The sequence below is a fragment of the Peromyscus californicus genome, unplaced genomic scaffold (assembly GCF_007827085.1).
Source record: "Peromyscus californicus insignis strain IS unplaced genomic scaffold, ASM782708v3 Scaffold_10__1_contigs__length_136768540, whole genome shotgun sequence".
Classification (NCBI taxonomy): domain Eukaryota; kingdom Metazoa; phylum Chordata; class Mammalia; order Rodentia; family Cricetidae; genus Peromyscus; species Peromyscus californicus.
In genome coordinates this window covers 127,121,092-127,144,890 of record NW_026294391.1, presented here as the reverse complement: position 1 = coordinate 127,144,890, position 23,799 = coordinate 127,121,092, and positions in this window count along the sequence as shown.

Below are 23,799 nucleotides of genomic sequence, written 5' to 3'. Positions count from 1 at the left end.
AATTCAGATCAGTCCTTTCCCATCATCATAGAAGAAACTCCTTCTCAGAGCAATTAATTAAACCAATGCCCATTGTAATAAACCATAATTGATCAGGGTGATAGAACAGCTATAGCAGAGAGAACAGAAAATTCAGGAGAAACAATAAAGCAATTTTTTTGGCGAACTTCTATAAATTAACTAAGACCAAAATTAAATATATGAATAAATGACTTTCTCTTGGAATGTCTTGTAGACACAGGTGCAGATGTCACAATGATTGGACAAGAATTGTGGCATCCAAATTGGACTCTTCAGGAGGTAAATGTTAGCTATTAGGGATTGGAACATTATCTCAAGTGAAACAGAGAGCAATATGGCTCAAATTTATAGGGCCAGAAGGACAGAGAGGAAAATTAAGGCCAGATGTGGCTAATATAGATATGAATTTATGGGGATGTGACCTATTAGAACAAAGGAATATCCAGATTAACATTCCCCCAACCTCAGCAACAAACCATAAACTAACACATGTCTCTGAGAGAAATATTAGGAGGTATTATAAAGAGAAGTCTCCCTGGAACTGTGGGTTGCCGTCTGTTTACCCTTTGCTTTACATCTAGTATCCATTTTGAACTCACAGAGATCCAGACAGATCCCTGCCTCCTGAATGATAGGATTAAAGGTGTGTGCTACCATTGCCTGTCTTCTATTTTTACTCTAGTGGCTGGCTTTTTCCTCTGATACTCAGATAAATTTTATGGGGGACAGAGCATATTGGGGGACACAATACATCACCACATCACCCCACAAGTTTTTCCTTCCTGGTTACCTCTCCAGTCTTTACTGACCATATTCTCCTTCATCATTTTCCCTCTGTGTCACTAATAACATTTTCAAACTTCTAATTAACTACTCAGCTCATTGTTACAGGACCACCATAGAGCCAGAGGCCAAGGACCATCAAGTACACCAAGGTGGTAAGGAACAGTAACAGTCCAGAGGTATTTACACTGCCAGACTCAAAAGTATCTGGACGCTGCAAAAAAAAAAAAAAAAACCAAAACAAAAAACCAGACATTAACATAAATGCCCTCAGCAACTGATCATTTGTGTCTCTTGGATGCTAAACTAATAAAGAAAACAGGTGTCTTGAAGTTTGTCTCAGATAAGGCTTATCTCAGGTGAAAATTAAAAGTATGTTCCAGGTCTCTCTGTCTCTCTCTCTCTGTCTCTCTCTGTCTCTCTCTGTCTCTCTCTCTCTAACACTAACCAATAAATTTCTGAGAACAGAGTGCTAAACATTACAATATCATGGCTACCAGTTCAAAATTTTAAATTCTTTGTAGCTGCTTCTTAATGTGTTTAAAAATTATTCTGAGCTCTAGAGCCAGCTTAAATCCACCTGGACAGGTCACATCCATGCCAGGTAAGTATAACTTAAAGTTTCCAGTCCCAGCACCCCCCTCCATCACCTTGAGACCCCTTGGGGATGTACCAAGGTAAATTTTTTCTAAACTCCCTCTTCTATCTTGCCAGCACCTTGTCAGACCCAAACAATCACAGAACCTGAAGCAGCAAAAGGCAATGGATGATTCCCAAAGCAGCAAAGGACAATGCACTACCTCAGGACATTTGGCTACCCCAAAAGCCCTCTTCCCTACTCCCAAAATTTAACCAAAGCCCACTGAGTCAGCTGGAAGCAGTTTTGGGAGACACAGTGCCCCCGTTCCCATTCACTAGCCATTTTTTGGTGTTTTTTTCGAGATGGTGTTTCTCTGTGTGGTTTTGGTGCCTGTTCTGGATCTTGCTCTATAAACCAGGTTAGCCTCAAACTCACAGAGATCTGCCTGGCTCTGCATCCTGAGTGCTAAGATTAAAGGTGTGTACCACTGCTGCCTGGCCACCTACTTTTTTAAAAAATAAAAAACAAAGAGACTTACGTGTTTGAAATCCTAGCTACTCCTCCTGCTACATGACCACAAGTGTGCTGGCAAGTTGTTTAGTCATCCCAGGGCCTTACATTCTATGTAATACATGTGTTGCATAATTATGTAATTTGAGCACAGCATGATCATGGAATCTATGTGCATGTGTGATATAGTTACGTAAGCCCATATGTGCATATGCTGGGGGATTCAATAAAAGTAGGTCCCACTTATTTCTCCACCCTCTTCCAGCACAATCATTCTATAGGCCTATGCACTCCTTTCCTATTCTCTTCCTTTAATAAACTCTCATAATGAGTTTTATTGAATCTGCTTGCTTTGGGCACACAGTAAACAGTGGTGCTTAATGAATAACATTGCACTGCATAAAAACAACTTTAGCTTGAGCAAGACACCAACCTGGCAAAGGTGGATCCAGCTTTCTATTTTTCTTTTTTCCTTCTGATTTTTTGTTTACTTAATTATTTATTTTTTCTTTCATTTTTTAATTAAGAAATTTTCCATTCACTTTACGTATCTTTTTCTTATCTTTCTCTTCTTTTTAATAAGAGATTTTCTATTCATTGTACATATCAACAACGGATTCCCCTGTCTTCCCTCCTCCCACCCCAAGCCTTCCCCCCCACTCAACCCCCCATTCCCACCTCCTCTAAGGCAAGATCTCCCCTGGGGAGTCAGCAGAGCCTGGTAAACTCATTTGAGGCAGATCCAATCCCCTTTTCCCTGCAAAGTGTCTCAGCATAGACACTAGGTTCCAAAAAGGCAGCTCATGCACTAAGGACAGGTCCCTGTCTCACTGCCTGTGGGCCCCCTAAACCGTTCAAGCTAAAGAACTGTCTCACTTATACAGAGGGCCTAGTTCAGTTCCATGGGGTTCCTCAGCTATTGGTTCACAGTTCACGTGTTTCCACTAGTTTGGCTAGTTGTCTCTGTACTTTTTCCAACCAAGACCTCGATATCTTTTGCTCATATAATCCCTCTTCTCTCTCACTGATTGGACTCCTGGAGCTCTGCTGGGGCTTGGTCATGGATCTCTGCCTCTTCTTCCATCAGTCACTGGATGAGGGTTCTATCATGAGAGTTAGCGTGTTTGGCCATTCAATCACCAGAGCAGGTCAGCTCAGTTACCCTCTCAACCATTGTCAGTAGTCTATAGTGGAGTCATCTTTGTGGATTCCTGGGGATCTCTCTAGCACTCTGCCTCTTCCTATTCCCATGGTGTCTTCATTTATCATGGTATCTCTTTCCTTGTTCTACCACTCTGTTCCTGATCTAGTGAGGACCTCCCACTCCCATAAGCTCTATTTCCCCTGAACCTTGCCCTCCAATACCTCCCCTTACCCCTAGTTTGTTCATGCAGATCTCATTCATTTTTCCATTGCTGGGTGATCCCTGTGTCTTTCCTAGGGTCTTCTTTACTAGCTAGCCTCCCTGGAGCTATGAGTTGCAATCTGGTTATCCCTTTTTTTAACATCTAATATCCACTTAAGAGTGAGTACATACCATGTTTTTCTATCTTACTCAGGATGATATTTTCCAGTTCCATCCATTTGCCTGCAAATCTCATGTTGTCATTGTTTTTCTCTGCTGAGTAGTACTCCATTGTGTATATATCTGACATTTTATTTATCCATTGTTCAGTTGAAGGGCATCTAGGTTGTTTCTAGGTTGTGGATATTACAAATAATGCTGCTATGAACATAGTTGAACATGTGCCCTTATAGTATGATTGAGCATTCCTTGGGTATATGCCCAAGAGTGGTATAACTGGTTCTTGAGGGAGATTGATTCCCAATTTTCTGAGAAACTGCCACACTGATTTCCAAATTGGTTGTATCAGTTTGCATTCCCACCAACAGTGGAGGATAGCTCCCCTTGTTCCACATCCTTTCCAACATAAGCTGTCTTCAGTGCTTTTGATCTTAGCCATTCTGACAGGTGTAAGATGGCATCTCAGAGTCATTTTGATTTGCATTTCCCTGAAGACTAAGGATGTTGAACAATTCCTTAAATGTCTTTCACACCTTTGATATTCTTCTGTTGAGAATTTGTTTTGCTCTCTAGCCCATTTCTTAATTTGACTGTTAGGTATTTTGATGTCTAGTTTCTTGAGTTCTTTATATATTATGGATATCAGCCCTCTGTCATATGTGGGGTTAGTGAAGATCTTTTTCCATTTTGTAGGCTGTCATTTTGTCTTATTGACCATGTCCTTTGCCTTACAAAAGCTTCTCAGTTTCAAGAGATATCATCTCTTAATTGTTGCTCACAGTGTCTGTGCTACTGCTGTTATATTTAGGGAGTGAACCCCTATGCCAATGCATTCAAAACTACTTCCTACTTTCTCTTCTATCAGGACCCAAGGAAGGACACAGGGATTGCCCAGAGATGGAGAAATGGATGAGAGCTACATGAGAAAACTGGGGATGGGGAGTAATGGAGGACAAGGGATGGGGGGGGGCTTAGGGGAGCAGGAGGTTCAAGCTGGATCAGGAACAAAGTGGGAGAGCAAGGAAAGATACCATGATAAATGAGGGCACCAGGGGAATAGGGAGAAGCAGAGTGCTAGAGAGGTCCCCAGGAATCCACAAAGATGACTCCACCATAGAACCCTTATTCAGTGACAGATGGAGGCAGATACAGAGATTCACAGCCAGGTCCGAGGCAGAGCTCTAGGATTCCAATCGACGAGAGAGAGGAAGGATTCTATGAGAAAAAGATATTGAGACCATGATTGACAAAACTACAGAGACATCTAGCCAAACTAGTGGAGATGCATAAACTGTGGACCGACCAGTAGCTGAGGAGCCCCCATGGTACTGGGCTAGGCCCTCTGGATAAGCAAGACAGTTGTTTAGCTTGAACTGTTTGGGGGGTCCCCAGTCATTGAAACTACGACCTGTCCCTAGTACATGAGCTGGCTTTTTGGAGCCTAGTGCCTATGGTGAGACACTTTGGCCTTTGTGCAGGGAGGAGGGGCTTGGACCTGCCTTGGCTGAGTGTGCCAGCTCTGCTTACTTCCATGGGAGATCTTGACTTCGAGGAGGTGGGATTGGAGGTGGGTTGTGTGGGAGGGCTGGGATGTGGGAGGAGGGAGGACAGGGGAATCTGTGGTTGACAAGTAGAATGAATAGAAAATTTCTTAATAAAAATAAATAAATAAAATTAAAGAACAGTCACTGGCCATCCATATTATTCAATAACAGGGCACAACAACTGATGATCTTCCAAAGAAACCAACAGCTCTACCTTTAAAATGGTTAACAGACAAGCCTGTATTAGTTCAGCAATGGCCTTTAACAACAGAGAAACTGCAGGCTTTAGAAGAACTTGTATAGGGGCAGTTAAATGCTCAGTATATTAAATAATCAACCAGTCCTTGGAATTCTCCTGTATTTGTTATTAAAAAGAAATCTGGTAAATGGAAAATGGTGAAAGACCTAAGAGCAATTAATAAGGAAATTCAGCCAATGGGCTCCCTACAATATGGAATTCCTGTGCCTAATCTGTTACCTAAAGGATGGCCTCGTATAGCTATCAATTTAAAAGACTGTTTCTTTTCAATATCCTTACAAGAAAAAGACATAGAATGATTTGCCTTCATGGTACCTACGTATAATAATTCTCAAATGGTTCTGTTGGAATTCCTGGTCACTCCTTCAGCTACATGACCACACATGCACAGTTCAGTAGCTATGCAAGGTGCTTTATGTCCTACACAATCCGTGTGCTGCATAATTGTGTAATTTGCATGTAACATGATCATGCAATCTATGCACATGTGTGGCATAGCTCTGTAAGCCCATATATGCATGTGCAGGGCACTCCATAAGAAGTGGGACACAGACTCCTTCCCCCTTTCTTCTCCATCTCTTTCCTGCCTTCTCTCCCTGCATGTGTCTTCCACAGGCCTGGTCATGCTCTCTTCTGTCACTCTCTTCTCCTAATAAAGCTCTGATAGTGGGTTTTGTCATGCCTCATGGCCTGTCTTGCATGGTAACAGCACCATTTAATGAATAACACAGCACTGCTACATTAAAAGCAAAGCTTGAATGTATTTTGGTTATTTTACCCCCTAAGCATACTCCTACAGGAATTTTTATGCAGAAGGAAGATACTATATTGGAATGGATATTTCTACCAAATAAACTGAGTAAAAAATTAAAAACATGTAGAAAAGATGTCTGACTTGATTTTAAAAGGAAAATTGAGACTTCATCAATTAGCCAGAATAGACCCAGCAGAAATCATAGTACCTTTAACTAAGGATAACATTGACAAATTATGGGAAGCAAATGAACCTTGGCAGAGAGCTTGCAGTAATTTTTTGGGAAAGATTAACTGCAAATATCCCAAAAGTGATAGAATTAAAATTATACAGAGAGCTGATCGGATCCTGCCTCATATTGTAAGGGAAATACCCATATCTGCAGTCCATACATTTTATACAGATGTAAACAAATGAGGAAAGGCAGGTTACAAATCAGAAAATTTAAGTAAAGTGGTTCAAATTCCTTATAATTCTGCCAAAAATTGGAACTGTATGCTATTCTGATTATATTAATGGATTTTTCAGAACCTCTCCACATAGTAACTGACTCTCAGTTTGCTGAATGAGTGGTCTTACATATTGAGACTGCAGAATTTATCCCTGATGAGTCAGAATTATCTTTGTTATTTATTCAGTTACAAGATAAAATCAGGAATAGGAAGCATCCCTTATATATAACTCACATTCATCCCTTCCAAGAGAATGCCATTTATTCATATTATTAATTTTGATCTTTGTTCATTTGTAGAACAATTTATAAAGAAATTTAAGCATCTGACATTAGTTTTCTTCAAAGCTCCTGAAATCACCTCTCCTATCCATATATCATCATGTTCATGAGACTCAATATTAATTGTGTCCCTGATCAAATCCTCTAAGGATTCACTGCCTTTAATGGCCTAATTACTCTTTTGCATGCTGTATTAGCATTCCCCAAAGCCAAAAATTCAATTATTGTTGTCTAGCTTCTGAATTTGGTATCATTCTATTTACTGCTGAAAACAGCCTTAGTGAGAAATCCATGAAGGTTTCTTTTGGGCCCTGTATAACTTTCATGAATGATTGACTTTTTTCCTGCTTCCTCAATTCTGTCCCATGCATTCATGACTGCCATGCAGCATAGAATTAGGGTTTGGTTATCATATAAACAATGTATTTGTATATCAGTATAATCACCTTCTCCAAGAAGCTGATCCTGGGAAATTCTCACACCTCTAGTCCTACATCATTGTTCTAAAGTTTTAGCCTCCTCTTTCCCCCATGTTCTCCACTGTAACTGTGAATTGGCCTCTAGGAGAGCTGTAACCAATTCTTTCCAGTCCTGAGGGATAAATCTATTATAAGTTGACCACTAGTTTGACATCTGCTTTACAAATGGGGAATGCATGCCATATGATAATATAGCTTCTTTAAATCTCCTCAAATCTAGCATTTCCTCTGGAGTCCAGTTAGCTTGTACAAATACTTGAGCATTTGGCAGTTCCTGTAAGGTTATGGGGTAGATTAATGTTTTCTATCTGGTAGCCTGAGGCTTTTTCTCTGTAACCATATAATTCAATCCTGAGATAGGTTCACTTTTAAATTCTTCTGTCTTGATCTGAATTTCTCTATAATTCATTTTAAGATGTTTTTCTAAAGCTTTTATCTTGGCATTTAAATTGACCAACCTTTTTAATGCTAAAATAAAAATGATCAAACAAATAATATTCATAATTGATGTTATGTACATCCCATCAACATTAATTATCCTCTCATTTAATTGTTCCATTGTCATATTGCTTAATGTGTTATCAAACAGAGACCAAATTCTTACTATTGTAAAAATGTTTCCCATTTTTTAATGTGAGAAAAAAATTCTCTTTAAACTATTTTCTCTCTTTAAGTTATCTTAATTGGCTTACCAAGTCTGTCAAATGCATAGAAGAGTAGAAGATGAAGGGAATTTCAAAGCAGTTACCTAGTGTGGTAGCAGTTTGAGATGAGAATCTGTAGAGAGCCCACCACCCACCAGAACATAAAAAGCCAAAGAGACTCCAGCCCACATGGGGTAGAGTTGTGGCCACATGCAGCTCCTGCCTGAGCCATACAGCTCTGGCCTGAGCCGGTGGGATATAAGGCCACAAGTGGCTTTTTAGTGCTTTCTTGCTACAATAGTTGGAGCACCAACTGTAGTAATTTCACAAAAAGATAGATCTAATTGGAATAAACCTATAAATGGTTAACATTATGTGTAAAAATTCACATAGGCTTGGAAGAGAGAGGAAAAGGAGAATAGACAGAGATAAACAGAAATAGGTTTTTTTAAAATAAAGTATTTAAAGAGACAGTAAAAGTAATATTAAAAAAACGCCACATGAAGATGGAAATTACACAGAGATTCTGGATTATATTGTCTTAGGGATTTTTAACTGCAGAAAGACATTTGATTGTTGAGGCTGCTATGTTAAGCATATATATAATATCTTGACTTCAAAATTTGTATCTAAGGATATGTTGCTTTAGAAAAGAGTTTCTGGGGTTTTTTTGTGCAGAAGATGAGAACCTATGGATTGCTTCTTGGATTTTATGGCCCCATGAGAGGTCTCCAGATGATCCAATATCCATAACAGCTTCAAGGCAATTGGCTCAGAGAATACAGCATGACAGACTATTCCAGTTAGCACTTGACCATAATTCTTAATTTTTTCAGTATGCCTATAAGATTACCAGCACCTCCCTCAGCAGGAAGTAGTATGAGAAGGTACACCCAAATTCCCAAAATATTGTTTATAAATGTTTATTTTTATTTAAAGGGGGTTGATTATAAATACAATCTTTTTCTTAAAAAAGAAAAGGGGATAATATAGATAAGATTGGATAAAAGTGTCGATTATTGAACCTACTTTAAAAGAACAACTTGTTTAAAATTTTTTACGTTGCTTTAAATTTTAGTCTATTACAAATGTAAAGTAAATTTTGTTATATCATGTGTATATTTCTACTCTTGTTTAAGGTATTATGTTTGTACTTCTCATTTGAAATTTTAATGTGTAATTAATAAATACAGATTAATAGTCATCTATGATAATCACACTTATAGTCATGTTAGTTAGGTTTCCTAGGTATACATAGATATATTGCAATTCGGTAGGTAATCTTCAAACACTTCAAAGACCTACAGAATATGGCATTTAAATTCTAGACTTTCTGGACAGTGAGACACATCTGCTCCTGGCAGCACAAATTTACTTCAAAGACAAAGATGGGCATCTAAGATACTCTATATGGGGTTTATCATTTTCTTGTTAAAAAAGCCATTTGGGCAAGAAACTGGTCTTGATTGGACTGCTGATAATATGTTATATAAACTAGACATGCAATACTCATAAGAAGGTGACCACTGAACTTTACAAGGTGAAACGGTTCTGCAGGTTCATGCTTCACAGAGGAGACTGCCAAATATTGTACAGAACACAGAAAGAAGTGACTAAAAAACTCTAGGCCTATTGGTTGAAGATGGATGCCCCAACATTACAGAGAAACTTTGGATGACTGTGCAGGTAGGCAACTGTCTCTGTCATTTCTAGAATTTTGGAAGTTGCTTACAATGCATTTCCTGTTTACTTAGGTAATATATCATTCTGGGGTCTTTGATGTAGTTGAAGACTTGATAGTTATAATTTTCCTTGGTTATGATAAAAGATAAATTAGATATGAAACCTTAGACTAACAAATATAGGATAAAATATTTTCTTTAATTTTGCCAAATACAAATGGACTATATATTTTAACAGAAAAGGGAAAGTGCTATGGGATGTCTTTCTCTGTGCTGTGAATATGTGTTGCTCTGACTGGTTGATAAATAAAGCTGTATTAGCCTATGGCAAGGCAGCTTAGAGACAGGCAGGAAATACAAGCAGATAGACAGGAAGAAGAAAGGAGAAGGGAAGAGATGCTACTAGCTGCCACCAGGAGAAGCAAGATATAAAATTACCAGTGAGCAACAAGCCACATGCCAAGTATAGATTTATAGAAATGGGTTAATTTAAGATGTAAGAGCTAGCTAGCAAGAGGCCTGCCATAGACTATAAAATTTATAAATAATATAAGCCTCTGTGTGTTTAGTTGTGTCTGGATTGAACTGGGCTGTACACAGGAAAACTTCCAGACATATTGTGTAGTTGAAGTGTTCCTGTGCCTACCCAGCTCCTGCAGCCACTCAGACCCAAGTAAACACACAGAGACTTACAATACTTATAAACTGTATGGCCGTGGCAGGCTTCTTGAAATGTAGTTCTTATATATTAACCAAGGTGTTTTTATTACTTTAACTCTATAGTAGAACTTGATGTCAGGGATGGTGATGCCTCCAGAGGTGGTTTTGTTGTACAGAATTCTTTTAGCTATCCTGGGTTTTTTGTTTTTCCAAATGAAGTTGAGCATTATTCTTTCAATGTCTGTGAAGAATTGTGTTAGGATTTTGATGGGGATTGCATTGAATCTGTAGATTGCTTTTGGTATGATTGCAATTTTAATATGTTAATCTTTCCTATTCATCAGCATGGGAGATTTTTCCATTTTCTGACATCTTCTTTAATTTCTTTCTTCACAGGTTTAAATTTCTCATCATAGAGGTCTTTCACTTGCTTACTTAGATTTACCCCAAGATATTTTATTTTATTTGTAGCTATTGTAAAGGGTGATGTTTCTCTGAGTATTTTCTTAGCCCAATTATCATTTATATATAGGGGGACTATTGATCTTTTTGAGATCGTGTATCTTGCCACATCACTGAAGATATTTATCAGCTGTAGGAGTTCCCTGGTTGAATTTTTTGGGTCACTTATGTATACTATCATGTCATCTGCAAATAGTGAAAGTTTAACTTCTTCTATGGTGATATTTTATTTGTATTAAAATGTTGTTTGTAGGTTAATAAATAAAGTTGCCTGGGGGTCAGAGCTATTAGCAAGCCATAGGAAAGCAGGGCAGTGGTGGTGTACTCTTGTAATCTCAGCACTTGGTAGGCAGAGCTGGGTAAGTCTCTGTGTGTTCAGGGATACAGCCATTATTGGATACACTTGCCTTTAATCAATACCAATCATGGAAAACCTGGAGGCCTATACAGACAGGCCATGAGGAGGCAGTCATGTGGTTGGGTTTACAACCAATGAGAAGGCAGAACAGGAACTCTATATAAAGACTTTAACACAGGAGTAGCTCTGGTTTGGAGAGGTAGGACCACTGCAGGAGGAAGGGTAAGGTTTTAGCTCTTAGCTCTGACCTCTTGGCTTTCTTCTTTGCATTGGTTCTGTGTTTCTTATTTAATAAGAAGGTTGGTTACATCTACATTCTTCCTTTCCAATTTGTATCCACTTGATCTCCTTTTGCTGTCGTATTGTTCTAGCTAGAACTTCAAGTACCATATTGAATAAATAAGTTAAGATGCTGTGGGATGTTCTGTATGGCAAATGTGTTGCTAATTAGTCAATAAATAAAACACTGATTGGCCATTGGCTGGGCAAGAAGTGTGGGCGGGACAGGGGGGCAATAAAGCTGGGAAGTGGAAGGCTGAGAGAGAGAGACACTGCCAGCCGCCATGATGAGAAACAGCATGTGAGGATGCCGGTAAGCCACGAGACATGTGGCAAGGTATAGATTGATGGAGATGGATTGATTTGAGCTGTAGGAACAGTTGGCAGGAGGTCTGCCACAGCCATACAGTTTGTGGCCAATGTAAGTCTCTGTGTTTGCTTGGTCGGGTTTGAGCGGCTGTGGGACTGGCAGGTGAGAGAGATTTGTCCTGACTGTGGGCCAGGCAGGAAAACTCTAGCTACAAATGGTGCCCAACGTGGGGCAAGAGTTTCCACCTAAAAACTGAGAAAAAAGATTCTAAAACAGAGCTAAAAACAGCTTCCTAATTGTCTCTCTCAAATGAGCGGCAGCTGCTGGTTTGAGCTACTTGTAGGTTTCTGGTGTGCACACTCGACCTGCAGTTTGGTGGGAATGAGGCCTCTGCAAGTGGCACATTAAGCTACGTGGTGGATTTAGCCTTTGCTAGTACAAAACAAAAAAAGGTTTCTGGGCTACACGCTGCTTGGATAAAAGCATAGACCCACAATAGCTCCCAGAGCTGGCGGTAAATGTAGCCATGCTGGGAAGCTGAGGTGGGCGGAGCCAGCAGCCACAGCTGCTGCAGTTTAAAGTGATAAATTCACAATAAGACAGATTCAGATGTAATAGTTTACAATGTGTGTAAAAGATACGTAGGCTTGAAAGAGACAAAAAAGATGATATATAGAGTTATAGAAACAAATACATAGTTTTAAAAAATAAAGTCTTTAAAGAGACAGTAAAGGTAGTATAAAAAATAAGCCATGTAAACATAGATATTACACAGAAAATCTGGATTGTGTTGTCTTTGGGATTTTTAGCTGCAGAAAAACATTTGATTGTAAAAGCTGTTGAGTTATGCCAAAATGTATACTTTAAAGGTAACTTGACTTCAAAATTTGGATATAATGATATGTTACTTTGGAAAGGAGACTCTGCTTTTGTTCCCACAGAAAGCCAAAGGCTATGGATTTGTTCCAGATTAAGATACATCAGGTTTGACCAGCCAAGACCCCCTGAAAGTCTCTGATGACACCATGGCCCAGATGATCCAACATCCAGAATGGTTTCAAGGCAACTGGCTCAGACGATGCAGCCTCATGGACTATTCCATAATCCTAAAATTTTCTTTGTTTCCCCATAAGATACAGCGCCCCCCTCCAGCAGGAAGTATTAAGAGAAGCTACGCCCAAATTCCCAAATTATGTGTAATTTTACTTTGTTAAGTTTAAAACCTTCCTTTTTGGAAAAAAAAAGGGGGAAGTGCTGTGGGATGTTCTGTATGGCAAATGTGTTGCTAATTAGTCAATAAATAAAACACTGATTGGCCATTGGCTGGGCAGGAATTGTGGGCGGGACGGGGGGGAATAAAGCTGGGAAGTGGAAGGCTGAGAGAGAGAGACACTGCCAGCCGCCATGATGAGAAACAGCATGTGAGGATGCCGGTAAGCCACGAGACATGTGGCAAGGTATAGATTGATGGAGATGGATTGATTTGAGCTGTAGGAACAGTTGGCAGGAGGTCTGCCACAGCCATACAGTTTGTGGCCAATGTAAGTCTCTGTGTTTGCTTGGTCGGGTTTGAGCGGCTGTGGGACTGGCAGGTGAGAGAGATTTGTCCTGACTGTGGGCCAGGCAGGAAAACTCTAGCTACATTAAGAGAGGACAGCCTTGTCTTTTTCCTGATTTTAGTGCAATTGCTTTGAGTTTCTCTACATTTAATTTGATGTTGGCTGTTGGCTTGCTGTACATTGCCTTTATTGTACTTAGATATGTTCTCTGTATTACTGATCTCTCCAAGACCTTTATCATGAAGGGGTGATGGATTTTGTCAAAGGCCTTTTCAGCATCTAATGAAGCAATCATGTGTTTTTTTTTTCTTTCAGTTTGTTTATATAGTATATTACATTGACAGACTTTCATATTTTGAACCATCCTTGCATCTCTGGGATAGAGCCTACTTGATCATGGTGAATAAAATTTTTGATGTGTTCCTGGAGTTGGTTTGCCAAAAAATATTTTATTGAGTATTTTTGCATCAATGTTCATGATGGAGATTGGTTTATAATTCTCTTTCTTTGTTGCATCTTTGTGTGCTTTGGGAATCAGAGTAACTTTAGCCTCATAAATAGCATTTGTCAATGTTCCTTCTGTTTCTATTGTGTAGAACTATTTGACGACTATTGGTATTAACTCTTCTTTGAAAATCTGGTAGAATTCTGCATTGAATCCATCTGGTCCTCGGCTTTTTTTTTGTTGGGGAGACATTTAAAGATTGTTTCTATTTCCTTAGGGGTTATTGGTCTATTTAAATTGTTTATCTGGTCTTGATTTACCTATCCAGAAAATTGTCCATGTCTTTTAGATTTTCCAATTTTGTGGAGTATAGGTTTTTGAAGTATGACCTGATGATTCTCTGGATTGCCTCACTCTCAGCTCTTATATCTCCCTTTTCATTTCTGATTTTGTTAATTTGGATGCTCTCTCTCCCTGCCTTTTGGTTAGTCTGCATAAGGGTTTGCCTATCAATTTTCTCAAAGAACCAATTATTTGTTTCATTGATTCTTTGTATTGTTCTCTTTGTTTCTATTTTATTGATTTCAATTTCTCAATCTGATTATTTCCTGGCATCTATTCCTTCTGGATGACTTTGTTTCTTCTTCTTCTAGAACTTTCAGGTGTGCTGTTAAGTCACTAGTGTGAGATTTCTCCAACTTCTTTATGTGGGCATTTAGTGCTATGAAATTTCCTCTTAGCACTGCTTTCATAGTGTCCCATAAGTATGAGTATGCAATACATTTATTTTCATTGATCTCTAGGAAGTCTTTAATTTCTTTCTTTATTTCTTCCTTGACCTATTGGTGATTCAGTTGAGTTTTATTCAGTTTCCATGAGATTGTAGGCTTTCTGTAATTTTTGTTGTTGTTGAAATCTAATTTTAAGCCATGGTGTTCTGACAGAATACAGGAGGTTATTCCAGTTTTTTTGTATCTGTTGAGATTTGCTTTGTGACCAAGTATGTGATCAATTTTAGAGAAATTCCATGGGTTGCTGAGAAGAATGCATATTCTTTTTGTTAGTGTGGAATGTTCTGCAGATATTGATTAAGTCCATTTGAGTCATAATATCTTTTAGGTCCCTTATTTCTCTGTTAAGTTTTATCTGGCAGATCTGTCCAGTGGTGAGAGTGGGGTGTTGAATTTCCCACTATTAATGTGTGGGGTTTTATATGTGATTTAAGCTTTAGTCATGTTTCTTTTACATAGGTGGGTGCTCTTGTATTTGGGGCATAAATGTTCAGAATTGAAACTTCATCTTGGTGGCTCTTTTTTGTGATAAGTATGTAAAGTCCTTCTTGATCTCGTTTGACTGATTTTAGTTTGAAGTCTATTTTTTTAGATATTAGGATAGCTACATCAGCTTGCTTCTTAAGTCCATTTGATTGGAAAGACTTTTTTCAGCCTTTTACTCTGAGGTAGTGTCTGTCTTTGAAGTTGAGGTGTGTTTCTTGTATATAGCAGAAAGATGGATCCTGCTTTCATATTCATTCTGCTACCCTGTGTCTTTTTACAGTTGAAATTACTCCATTGATATTAAGGGATATTAATGACCAGTGATTGTTAGTTCCTGTTATCTTTTGGTGGTAGTATGTGTGTACTTCTCTTCTTTGGGATTTACTGTTGTGGGTTTACCTATTACCTGTGTTTACATGGGTGGATCTGAATTCCTTAGGTTGGAATTTTCCTTCTAGTGTTTTCTGTAGGACTGGACGCAGAGGTAGGTATTGTTAAAATCTGGTTTTGTCTTGGAATGTCTTGTTCACTCTGTCTATGGTGACTGAAAGTTTTATTGGGTGTATTAGTCTAGGTTGGCATCCATGGTCTCTCAGTGTCTGCATTACGTCTCTCCAGGACCTTCTGGCTTTCAAAGTCTATGGTGATATTTTATTTGTACTGAAATGTGATTTTAATTGTATGTTAATAAATAAAGTTTATTTATTTATAGCCCGGGGGTCAGAGCTATTAGAGCCATAGCGAAAGCTGGGCATTGGTGGTGCACGCCTTTAATCCCAGCACTTGGTAGGCAGAGCTAGGTAGATCTCTGTGTGTTCAAGGATACAGCCAGCATTGGAAACACACGCCTTTAATCTCAATACCAACCATAGAAGACCTGGAGGTCTGTACAGGCAGGCAGTGATGAGGCAGTCATGTGGTTGGGTTTACAGCTAATGAGAAGGCAGAACAAAAAGTTTATATAAAGACAAACAGACAGGAAGTAGGTCTTTTTCTGAGAGGTCTCTTGGCTGAAGAGTCTAGCTGCAGCAGGCGGGTAAGGCTCTTAGCTTTGATCTCTTGGCTTTCTTCTTTGCATTGGTTCTTTGTTTCTTATTTAATAAGAAGGTTGGTTACATCTACAAAAGTCTCCATTGAGAAGTCAGATGTTATTCTGATGGGTCACCTGGACTTTTTCTTTGCTGCTGTTAATATTTTTTTTTTATTCTGTAGGTTTAGTGGTTTAATTATTATGTGTTGTGGGGACACTTTTTTGTGGGGGGTCTAGTCTTTTTGGTGTTCTATAGGCTACTTGTATCTACATAAGTATTTTCTTCTTTAAGTTAGTAAAGTTTTCTTTTATGATTTTGTTGAATATATTTTCTCTGCCTTTGAGTTGGTATTCCCCTTCTTCTGTCCCTATTAGTCATAGGTTTGGCTTTTTTATGGTGTCCCAGAATTCCTGGACATTTTGTGTTATGATATTTTTGGCTTTGTTGTTTTCTTTGACTGATGAACCTATTTCCTCTATTGTAGCCTCTACACTAGAAATTCTTTCTTCTATCTCTTGTATTCTGTTAGTTATGCTTGCATATGTGTTTCTTGTTTGTTTACTCAGATTTTCTATTTCTAGCATTCCCTCTGTTTGTATCTTCTTCATTTGTTTCCATTTCAATTTTCAGAACTTGAACTGTTTCCTTCATATGTTTAATTGCTTTTTCATGGTTTTCTTGGCTTTAAGGGATTTATTGATTTCTTCCAATTTTTGTTTGTTTTTTCCTCAATTTCTTTAAGGGAATTTTTCATTTTTCTTCAAATGCCACTAGCATCTTCATGAAGAAATTTTTAAGGTTGCTTTCGTCTGTATCTTCTACATTGTAATGTTCAGGTCTTGCTGTTGGAGGAGGGCTAGGTTCTGGTGATGCCATATTGTTCTTTATGAGTAGCAGGAATCTTAAAGAGTCTTATTAATAAAAGCAAACCTGAAACCAGTTATTTGAGTGAATGCTGGAAGATCAGAGAACCAGAACAAGCCACAGCTACCTCACCTCACCAGTTCCTCAGCTGATCCTGTTTCCTCAAACTGGAAGCTTCTCAGTCCTCATCCAGAATGAATCTCAGCTGAACTGTGCTGTTCAAAGCCTAAAAGCTTAACCAGCTAAGTGCTGCTAGTTCCTGGTTTTCACACCTTATATACCTTTGTGCTTTCTGCCATCACTCCCTGGGATTAAAACTCACTTCTTGGGATTAAAGGCATGTGTCACCATGCCTGGATGTTTCCAATATGGCCTTGAACTCACAGACATCCAGAGGGATTTCTGCCTCCGGAATGCTAGGATTAAAGGCATGTGCTACCACTGCCTATTCTCGATGTTAAATATTGGGGCTGTTCTCTTCTCTGACCCCAGATAAGTTTATTAGCATGCGCAATATTTTGGGGAGCACAATACCACCACATTATGTTGTTGTTTGTATTTTTGCATTGATGTCTGCCCATCTCTTCCTCTAATAGGTGCAAGAGGTACCTATGTCTGAGTGAGCTGCTATTGGTCCACTCTGTGCTTGTTGTTTCTGTGTCTCAGGGGGCCCTCTGGGTCCATTCTTAGTCTAATTTGAGTCTAATTGGAGCTGGCAGATTCCATATCTCAGGCAGCTGCTCTTGGCCCAATTCAAGCTAGCTGATTCTGTGACTCAGGGAGTCACTCTTAGTCTTATCAGGGTTCTTGGTCCTGTAATAGCCGGTGGATTCTGTGTCTGAGGGAGCCACTCATGGTCCCATGAGAGCTGGTGGATTCTTTGTCTCAGTAAGTTACTTGGGTAGCAGGCAGATAGGTATTGGGTAAGATGTGGGTCTTGTAGATTTCAGGGTCCAATGGGGGGATTGTTGGTGGAGCCTGGCTGCAGGTGGTTTTCCCTGCTGGCCAGCAACTGGGGCAGAGTTGGGTGGGGATTCCCAGGACTGGCTATCGACTGTATACTCTTAATGATTTTCAAAAACTATTGGGTGATATTAACTGTTTGTAGATTACAATTGGATTGTTTACTCAAGAATTAACTAATTTGTTTTAAATTCTTCAAGTTGATTCATATTTAAACAGTCCAAGACAGTTAACAGATGAGGCCAAAAAAGAATTAGCCCTGGTAGAATGAAAATTACAAAATGTCTATGTGGATATATTAGACTTTATAAAGAGGTGTATTTTAGTAATTTTACCTTCAAGTCACTCTCCTCCTACTGGACTCATTATGCAGAGAGAGGATTACATTTTGGAATGTTTTTTTCTTAGCTTACAAATGGAGTAAAAAATTAAAAACCTATATAGGGAAAGTTTCTGAGCTAATCATAAAAGGAAAATTAAGACTTCATCAATTGTCAGGTGTGGATCCAGCTGAGATTGTGGTACCCTATACCAATACAGAAATTAGGCAATTATGGGAGATTAATGATGATTGACAAAGCTTGTATTAATTTACTAGGAGAAATTAACAACAAATATCCCAAAACTAAATGAATACAGTTTATAAAAATAACTGAATAAATTCTCCCGCACATAATAAAAAGGGTAACTATTTCTAGGGCTCTTACATTCTATACTGATGCAAATAAGCTAGAAATGTCTGGTTATAAGACAGGAAACATTAGTAAGATTGTGTAAAATCCATATGACTCATTTTAAAAATCACAGCTGTATGCCATTCTGATGGTTTTATTAGACTTTAAGGAATCTCTCAACATAATTACTGATTGTCAATATGTGAAAGACTGCTGAATTTATTCCTGATAATTCAGAATTAACTTTATTATTTTTACAACTACAACAGACAAAGAAAGAGACTGTCCACTTAACAGTACTCATATTCGATCCCATGCTCGATTGCCTGGGCCATTAGCAGACAGAAACTCAGAAATTGATCAGTTATTGATAGGATCTGTGTTAGAAGCCTCAGAATTTCATAAAGAAATACCATGTTATTAATAGAGGCTTAAAGAAAAAATTCTTACTACTTGGCAACAAGCTAAGGAAATTATAAAAAAAAAATCTGCCCTGCTTGGTCTTTTTATTATCAAGTTCCTTCGCCTGCAGGAACTAATCCTAAAGGTACTCAAAGGAATGAGATTTAGCAAATTGATATATTTCATTTAATAGATTTTGGAAAAATAAAATGTGTTCATCATACCTTCACACTTGTTCTGGATTCCAATGGGCATTGCCTTAAGTTCTGAAAAGGCAGATTCTATAATTACACATTTATTAGAAACAATGGCTGTAATGGGCATACTGGTACAATTAAGACTTGATAATGCCCCAGCTTATGTTTCCAGTAAAATGAAACAATTTTTTGCACATTACAACATAAAACATGTCACTGGGTTACCATACAATCTTACCAGACAAGCAATTATTGAGAGATCTAACTGCACCCTAAAAGAGATGCTTGCTAAACAGAAGGGGCATATGAAGACCCCCAGTGATAGACCACATAATGTCTTATTAACCTTAAATTTTCTAAATGTTAATTGTCAGAGACCAAATATGGACCATGAAAAAGTACTAGCTAGGCCAGAGAACAAGCCCCTACCCTAAACCAAAGATAAAGAACAGGTCAGGCAGGTCAGGTAGCATAGCAACAGAACAATGGGCCCTGACCAGTGACCTTACCACCTAGCAGCCTCACGACTTGCACGACTTGCACGTAGCCCCTCACCTGCACGTCCCCCTTCGCCTGCACGTACGGCACATCGTGCACCCCTTCCCTCCTCCCCTCCCCCTCCCATACTATATAAGCCTTGCTGAGGAGAATAAAATTTGCAGCTTGATCAGAACACACTGTCTTGCTGTCTTCTCTCATGTCTCCCCCATCCCTCTCATTCTCTCCCACAGGTGGGTCGCCCCCGTTGATACCCCGCTGGCCGGGGCAGTTAATGATATAGAGACAACAACATGAGAAAGGCATTTGTCCATAGTAAAAACTGCTGATTTTAAATCAACCTGTGTAGTACAAGGATGCCATGACTTCTGCTTGGCAAAAAGGGGAGGTGTTACAAAGGGGCCTGGGTTATGCTTACATTTCCACAGGAAATAATACATTGTAAATTCCATCAAAATTGATAAAAATCCATAAAGAGCAAAAGACATCTCCAAGATGGTGCCTCTGCCAAAGTCAAGACACAGGAGACCTTTACAACAAAACTAATCCTCCCACCTGGGGACAGCTTAAGAGTTTGTGTGACAAAGGAGAGATGATATTTCATATGACTCACAAGCCTCTAAATGCTACAAACTTATTTCTTTCTATGCTTTCCATTGTAACAGTGCAGGTAAAAGGGATGGGATGGATCATAATTACTGGGCTTATATCACCAATCCTCCAATTAACATAGTAGTAAGTTGGGGAGATGTGAATATTCCTGAAGTGGTTAATGAACCTTCTTGACTACCTGCGCCTTACGACAGCCAAGGTCCCACTCAGCCAATGGAGGATGGTAAAGTGACTGACAATTACACTGTTGGAGAACAAAGAATTCCTATTTGTATGGGAAATGTAATTCAGTGATTAAAAATAATCTCTCAGGTATGGCTATCCATAGTCAATACTATCCAAGTTTATCATAATAAGTTTTATATGCTTCATGCATCTGGTTTTAAAGGACAAGAGATTAATGCTGCTGGTTCCATAAAATCTACCATTCTGTGAGATGAGGGTTACCAACAAGGAATCTGACTGGGTACACTGGCAACAGTGTAAGAGTGAGAAACCTTAAGTGCTAATGAATATCTCCAAAGGAGATGTCATTGATTGTAGCCCTTATGGCTCCCCTCAAGGGAAATATTCTCACTTAGCATTAAGATGGAAATGGTACAATATAAATGGAGCTGTGGAAATCAGTGCTTGTATTAATGAGCCTATCTGGTGGCATGAAGTGTGAATGGCAAGTCCTCTCCTGCAATTTGGCAATTCAATTGAGACTAACTTGTGGAAAGTGGCAGGTGCTTTCTACCCCCTTATGTCATGGGAAGGAAAATTAAACATTAAGGATGATAAGTGTACTCTGTCTTTTGGACTAAATCAAAGCTATCCTATTATGGCATGTGTATGATTACCTTACTTGCTATTAAAGGGGCCAGTACAATGACACCCAAATAATTACAGCATCATTTGTGAATGCTGTAACAATCATACCTGTGTTAATTCTAGTATGTTTTTAAATTTGATCTTTGAAAGTTTATATACTCTTAGAGCAAGGCCAGCAATTGGGATACCAGTGAAGTTGTCAAGGCCATGGCAAGACTCTCCTGTGATGATCATGGTACAGAAGCTCTCTGAAAGAATATTAAAAAGAACACATCATGTTTGGACTTTTGATTGCAGTTATTATGGGAAACATTGCATTGACTGCTACTGCAGCAACTGCAGAAGTGGCACTTCATGAAGAAATCCAAACCACTAATTCATTAGAGACTGGCATAGACATTCAGAAGAACTTTGTACTGAACAAAATAAGATAATGAGATAGTAAATGAATTAGCTGAATTAAGGCAAGTTGTTGTATTGTTAGGGGATCAGTTAGAAATTTTGAAGGAGCAGATAAAATTAAAATGTGACTGGATTGTTTCTTGTTATTGTATCACACCCTTAAGATTTAATGAAAGCAAGTATGATTGGGAAAAGATTAGGATGCATTTGTTGGTTCACCCTAATTGTTCTCAAATGGCTTTTGATTTACAAAAGAAATTTAGGAAACCTTGGCAAAAAGAGTTACCCAAAATGGCAGGAACAGATATTATGGAAAAACCTAGCAGATACCGTAGCCTCATTCAATCTTATGAGTCATTTTAATAGATTTCTTATCTTAGCAGGTGTTGCTCTTTTTCTTGCAATAGTAACTTTATTGGCTTTAAAATTCATTTTTGGTATATTTGCATAAGATTATAAGACAAATAGATAGAAAGAAGGCTGTATTTGCAGTAAGGATACATAACCTTCAAGATAATTGATATTTTATATATAGAAAAAGGCATCCATGGCTACATTCCTGCTGAGATACACCTGGCCTGGCTCCAGAGAGTAGCACCTAGCCTTAATCCATCCTTTGTTTAACCAATACGTTTTATTTCTTTAGCCACCCTATGTGAATCTTGTTCCTTGAATGAACATTGTTTCTAGGAACACCCTGTTTACAGACTCTTTTCAAATGACCTTGTTTACTGCAATTAAAACACCTGGCATTATTATTTTTTTCTCAAAGCTTTTGATATCACCTCTTCTATCCACATATCATCATGGTCATGAAACTCAATATTAATGTGTCCATGATCCAGTCCCCCAAGTGTGCTTATCTTGCCTTTAATGACCTGATTATCTTCTTGCATGCTGCATTCTTGTTCTCAAAAGCCAAAAATTCAATTATTATTGTCTAGCTTCTGAATTTGGTATCATTCTATTTACGGCTGAAGACAGCCTTAGTAAGAAATCCATGAAGGTTTATTTTGGGCCCTGTATAACTTTCATGAATGATTGAATATTTTTTCCTGCTTCCTCAATTTTTCCCATGCATTCATGACTGCCATGCAGCACAGAATTAGGGTTTGGTCATCATATAAACATTGTATTTGTATATCAGCATAATCACCTTCTCCACGAAGCTGATCCTGGGAAATTTTACACACCTCTAGTCCTACATCATTGTTCTAAAATTTTAACCCCCTCCTTAAACCATGTTCTACACTGTAATTGTGCTCCAGACTTCAGGACAGCTGTAACCAATTCTTTCCAGTCCTGAGTGATAATCCTATTACAAGTTCACCACTAGTTTAACATCTGCTTTACAAATGGGGAATGTATGCCATATGATATTATAGCTTCTTTAAATTTCCTTAAATCAAACATTTCCACTGGAGTCCAATTAGATTGTACAAGCCCTTTAGCATTTGGCATTTCCTGTAAGGTTACCAGGTAGATTAAAGTTTGCCTGCTGGTAACCTGAAGCTGTTTCTCTGTAACCATATAATTTAATCCTGAGATATGCTCACACAGTACTTCCCCTTTTCTATCTAATCAAAAAGAAAGGTTTTAACTTTAACATAGTAAAATTGTGTGTAACAAACAGTTATGAAGCAAGAATTAAAGTTACAATATCTATTCTATTTGTATTTTGTAAAATTAAAGATACTATTCTATCTTATATTTTTGAGTCTAAGGTTTCATATGTAATTTATCTTTTATCATAACCAAGTAAAAGTATAACTGTTTAGTCTTCAACTACATCAAATACAACAGAAAGATATACTATTACCTACATAAACAGGAAGTGCTTTGTAAGCCACTTTCAAAAATCTAGAATGGCAGAGATAACTGGCTGCCTAGACAGTCACCCAAAGTTCCTCAACAATATTGAGCCATCCTTCCTCAGCCTATAGGCCTAGAGTTTTTTAGTTGCTTCTCCCTGTGTCCTATAGAAAATCTGGCAGTCTCCTCTGTGAACCAGAAAACTGAAGGACCTTGTTTGGTAAAATTTAATGGTCATTTTTCCATGGGCCCTGCATATCTAGTCTATATGACATACTGTCAAACAGTCCAAACAAGAGCAGTTCTTTCCCCAGCAGGCCATTTTTTGCCAAGAAGATAAATGAATTATGGAGTGTCTTTGACACCCATCTTCCTCTTTGAAGTAAATCCAACTCTGCCAGGAGCAGACATACGTGGTGTTATATTGTGTCCCCCAAGGTACTTTGTCCCTCAGTAAAATTTATCTGAGGATCAGAGGAAAAAGCCAGCCACTATAAATAAACATGGAAGTCAGGCAATGGTAGCACATGCCTTTAATGCTATCACTTTGGAGACAGAGATCTGTCTGGATCTCTGTGAGTTCAAAGCCACACTGGGAACTGAACAAAGGATGGTGACACATGCCTTTAATCCCAGCACTAACCATAGAGGTCTGGATGTCTGTACA